Genomic DNA, 5,650 nt, shown 5'->3' with positions numbered 1-5,650 from the left:
CAGTGATGAGGATGGACTGGCTCTGTTGTGACACTGCAGGAATGGCTGGATCTTTGTCCTGAGGGCTTAGTTTGGGGGGGCTACTGGCCTCATGAGGGCCCCCCTCTCAGCAGCCTGGACAGATGCTCCCGCTCCTGATAGCTCTGTGGCCACCACTGTTCCCGGAAGGGCTCTGCCTCCATCTTCTATCAGACATTCCTGCCCAGTCCCCGACTGCCAGCGAGGGAGCCTGGGCCTCAGAGCCGTTTGCCGTGGAGGGACACAGGCTCCTTGGAGAAGCAGGCTGATCTTATTTTTCTCCGTAACCCACGGCCTAGCAAAGCACCAGCCTATGGGTGGGCCATTCAGGGGCTCGGATACTTCTTAAATTAACTCAAAGCAGTAGAATAGCAGAGCTGGAGGAAGTGACCACTGAGCTCACAGAGTTCACTGCCCACACCCCCATTCTACAGATGAAGAAACAGAGGCCAAGCAGCCAAGGTCATGCTGCTCTTTAATGCTGGCCTCTGTTGGGCATACCAAGTGATGAGCTGCACTGAAGGGCCTGAGAGGGGGCTCTGGGGTCAGACAGCTTGGGTTCAAGTCCCACCCCTGCCATTTACTAGCTGTGTGATTAATGACTGTCCTTCCTGTAAAGTGCCACCTCATTTGTTTGTCATGAACACAGAGTTCCTTGAACAGCAGGACAGAATTCTTTAAAGGTTTGCTGTTGCTTTTGTTACTATTATCACCAAGTGAACCCTGAAATGAAGAACAAAGACAGCAAGATTTTTTATTTTAAAAGATTTTAAAATACGATGATGACTGTTTGATTTAATCTATTCAAGTTTGCATTTGACCATTATTAACAACTGCACAATGGATGACTTTTGAGGAAATGTTACTTCATGTCTTTAATTCTCACTAACTACACAGGCTATTCAACAGGAAGCAATTTTTTTTCCAGGAAGAGGGACAAAAAGTTAACAATATCTCTGTACCTCTCGGTTCCCAGTGAGTTGGTTGTGATCTGTCAACCCAACTTTGGGGAAATGCCCTCTCCTCCTGGGCTCGCTGCACTGCCACGTGGCCTCCAGGGGGCGATTTACCCCCACACGAATCCAGTATCTTGGTTCATATCTTTGCTTCAGATCCCTCAAGGACTGCCCATGCACCAGGGCCCCATCTGCCCCGCCAGTCTCACCTGCTGGCCTCCAGGAAACTATCCTGGGTCTCAACCATCCTCTGTTCCTATGCCCGCCCCACTACTCTTCATTTTGTCCTTCAAGTGTGGGCTCCTGTGGCTTGCCACCAAGCAGGGGTCTCCCAGTCCTCCACCTTGGGGAACTGCATCGTCCTGCACAGTGCCTAGCGAAACTGTGTGGAGGCCGGAAGAATACAGAACAACAGGTGCTCAGAGGGGCTGCCTTTCCCACTGCAGGGGCCCTGGAGAGCTTTCTCCCAGCTGGTTATTCACAGGCGCTGAAGCTGTGGAATCTCGATCTTACCAATTTAAAGGGCATCATCACTAATTACAAAAGAAATCATTTTTTCAGTAGCAAAAGGAGAAAAGACTTTGTGCCCCATGCCCCCATCTTTCTTCCTCCGCCTTCAGAGGTGATTCTCACTCTCTGGGCAAGGGTAGAAAGCAACAAACAGAATATTATTTTTCAATGATTCTTCTTTCCCACTCTGAAGATTGCATCCCAAGACTGATGAAGGCTTGGATGGTTTGGCTTCCCTGTACTGAGTATTCAGAGGCTCAGGGTGGAGGGGGTTAGGGAGATAATTCAGCATTATGGAACCAAACAGAGACATTAAAAGGTTCTACTCTAAACAGAAAGGAAGCAGGATGCTATAGAAATGGGAAAACCATCATTGGAAATGAAATAACGAGTTACAAGACAATAAACATGAAGATGTAAAAAAGAAAAAGTATATCAAAATACAAAAAGGTGGGAAAGGGAGATGGTAGCAAGAAAAGATAGATTTTTTTCTCTTCCTTTTTCCTTTTTCTCATTATTCTTAGGATGTGTTGGAGCCTACGTGATTATCAGTCTAAAGGAAATAGATATGATAATGGGTTGATATACTTGAAAAATAGGGTAACCACAAATCGAAAGCATATAATAGAGTTGAAAAAAAAAAAACCAAAAAAGAAACAAACTCTAAATGGCTTAAAGACTTAAACATTAGACAAGACGCTAAAAAACTCTCAGAAGAAAACATAGGCAAAACATTATTTGACATATATCTCAGCAGTGTTTTCCTAGGGCAATCCACCCAAGCAACAGAAAATAAAAGCCAAAATAAACAAATGGGACCTAGTTACACCTATCAGCTATTTCAAAGCAATAGAAACCATAAGCAAAATGAAAAGACAACCTATGGAATGTGAGAAAATATTTGCAAAAGATGAGACTGAACATGGCTTAACTTGTAGACTATAAAAATAGTTCATACAACTTAATAAGAAAAAAAAATAAACAACCCAATCCAAAAATGGGCAGAACAACTAAACAAGCAATTCTCCAATGAAGATATACAAATGGCCAATAGGCATATGAAAAAAAGGCACAATATCGCTAATTATCTTAGAAATGCAAATCAAAACTACAATAAGTTATCATCTCACACTACTCAGAATGGCCACCATTCAAACATCCACTCACCATAGATGCTGGAGAGGCTTGGAGAAAAGGGAACCCTCCTACATTATTGCTGGGAATGTAGTTTGGTGAAGCCAATGTGGAAAACAATATGGAGATACCACAAAAGACTAAAAAAAGACATCATTTGATCCAGCAATCCCACTCCTGGGCATATATCCAGAGGGAACCTTAATTTCAAAATATACCTGCACCCCAATGTTCACAGCAGCATTGTTTTCAATGACCAAGACATAGAAGCAACCTAAACGCCCACTGACAAATGACTGGATAAAGATGTAGTATTTAGATATAAAAGAATATTACACAGTTGTAACAAAGAAGGAAATAATGCCATTTACAGCAACATGGATGGACTTGGAGATTATCACACTAAAGTGAAATAACTCAGACAGAGAAAGACAAGTAACATATGATACCACTTATATGTGGAATTTTTAAAAAAGATACAAATAAACTTATTTACAAAACAAAAACAGACTCACAGACTTAGGAAACAAACTTAGGAGTTTGGGATTAACAATTACAAACTACTATATGTAAAACAGACAAACAGCAAGGATTCACTGTAGAACACAGGGGAAAATGTTCAGTATCTTGCAACCTATAATGGAAAAGAACCTGAAAAAGAATAGACTATGTATATGTACAACTGAATCACTATGCTGTATACCTGAAACTAACAAAACAGCTGTATATCTGAAACTAACTAAACATTGTAAATCAACCACATTTCAATTAAAAAAAAAGATAAGCTCTAAATAGCTGTATTCAAAGAAAATCTTCAAATCTTACCTCCTACAAAAAGTAAAATGGGAAGCTTGAGCAGGACCAAATTATACTGAATGAGAGGTTACATACCTTCTCCAGCACGTGGCCCATGGTACACATACATCGTGTTTTCCTTCAGGTAAGAATGGCCCTTACTGCCCAGGGAGCGAGTCCTGCTGGGACAAGGCCTCTGTGGCAGTGGCCTCCTTGTCACCGCTCCATCTCACCAGAAGGCCAGGGTTTTCAGAGGGGAGGGAACACAGAGCTCATACACTTCAGATATATTTCCTGAGAAAAACTGTGGAAAGACCAAATTCACCTGCAGTGCAGGAAACATGAGCACGGCCCCTAAGCAGACTGACAAACCCGAAGCAAGACGGCCCGATGTTCACATCGGAACCAGAACAAAAACCGTCTGGCCCCAGTTAAACGATCACCATCTCACCTGCAATGAACTGTTCGTACTCATTGTCAGGGATGTTTCTGTTGAGACTTGAGAGATCAAAAAAGTCAGACCAGGGAATCCGGACCTGGTGGATGTCCAGGCTCTGCTAATGGTAGAGGCGGCCCCAAGGGGGTATCACCAGCACCGACTCTTCCATTTTCAGCAGGGTCTTCAGGAGGAAGGCGATGTGGATACAGACGCCCCTACGGAGGCTGAAGCCCTCCGGAGGGTTGACATAACACAGAAGGTACCTGGCAGGGAGCAAAGGAGAGCGGGTCTTCAGAGCCAGGTCTCTGCACAGGAATCCCGGCTTAGATAGAACAGATACAATGGGAATCTCTGCACAGCACATGGCCTAGACTCAAGACACGTTCAGCAGCTTCTGGTTTGTATAGTGGAGGCACTGCCCACCGATCTCTGTGTGGCCAATTATTTCGAGTCCGGGAGCACATGCAGAAGACATCTTGGCATCTGTCTATCAACGCTAAGCACCTGACTAGTACCTGAGCACCCGTTCTCCAGGGAATCTCAAACTTCTTGGCCTAAAGACCCCTGTACACTCTTAAATACTGAGGACTTCAAAAGGCTGCTGTTTATGTGGGTTAAATCTATCAATAGTTCCTGTGTTAGAAGTTAAATAAGAACTTTAAAAAATGCTTATGAGTTCACTTAAAAATAATAACAACCTATTACATGATACCATTAATACTCTTAAGCAAAAAATAAGTATATTTTTCTAAACAAAAATCATTAATGAGAGGAATAGCAGTGATTTTAATTTCTGAGAATCTCTTTTGGACTGGTGAGAGCTTAATTCTATCTGCCTCTACATTACCTGTTTTGTGATATCACAGACTAGGTTTTCCCTGGAAAACCCCACAGGAAACTCGGGAGTGCAAGAGTGTGCAAAAGGCAGGTGACTTCCCGGCGTTCCTACGAAAATAGTCTTGCATCTCAGGGGCCTCGGACTCACTTTGATAACTGCTGCCCTACCCTAGGCGAGACTCTCCTACACAAGAGCCAGGCAAGTGTCCTGGCTTCTTTAATGAGTTACCGCAGCAACACCCCTCCCTTCTCTGTGTTAATGTTTCCCACAACCTCCATTACTGCAGATGAGGATGTAATCCTCAACTGAGGCCTCTAATCCCAGAAGACTACCAACCTTGAAAGGGAGGGCCCATCTACCATCTCTACACCCCGCACAGTCTATTTTGAGTCAAGCCCTAGATAACTGCTAATTGACACTGACCCTTGTCTTATTCCTGAGTTTTAGCGAAGGAGCCAACATCTGGATGGAACTGAAATTTCCCTGCTGATATACAAGGCTGATAAACCACCCTATTCCAACATCTGATTCTGGGGCTCTTCAAAACGCGGGTAAGGCCCCGCTTCATAAAAGACGGGTCCTCCACCTGCCCTTCCCAGGGGTTCTGGGAGGCCGCGGCCACGCAGGGCTACCCGGAGTCGCGGTCCAAGCCCCAGAGCCCAAGGGGGAGGAAAGCCGGAGGCTGTGCCCCAGCCCTGTCCCCCCCGCCCCAACCACAGCCCTCCCCGGCCGCCACACCAACCCGGATCCCACCCCGGTCCATGTCCACTGGCCCCGCCAACGGCGCTGCCGTACGTTTACCGTCTGTGAGACGCCGCCCCAGAAAGGATGTCGGCCGCCGACTGACGCGGCCAGAACTAGTGGCCCGGCCAAGCAAGCCGCCATCCCCAGCAGCAAACACCGCCATGGTCCCGGGCAGCTGCACACTTCCGGAGCCCGCTGCCTGCCCCAGAAGCGCAC

At 45.5% G+C, this 5,650-nt stretch overlaps 1 long non-coding RNA gene across 1 annotated transcript; it reads right to left on the bottom strand.

Moving 5' to 3' along the window:
• Positions 1-472: 472 nt before the first annotated feature.
• LOC140693591 (uncharacterized) lies at positions 473-5,650 on the bottom strand. Its single transcript, XR_012069354.1, has 4 exons — positions 5,492-5,650; positions 3,865-4,115; positions 3,510-3,717; positions 473-741 (listed from the first exon to the last, which is right to left on the bottom strand). It is a non-coding gene; the product is annotated as an uncharacterized lncRNA (long non-coding RNA).

Source organism: Vicugna pacos, unplaced genomic scaffold, assembly GCF_048564905.1.
Source record: "Vicugna pacos unplaced genomic scaffold, VicPac4 scaffold_19, whole genome shotgun sequence".
Classification (NCBI taxonomy): Eukaryota; Metazoa; Chordata; class Mammalia; order Artiodactyla; family Camelidae; genus Vicugna; species Vicugna pacos.
The sequence above is the reverse complement of the archived record's forward strand: the minus strand, read 5'-3'. Positions and strand labels throughout refer to the sequence as shown.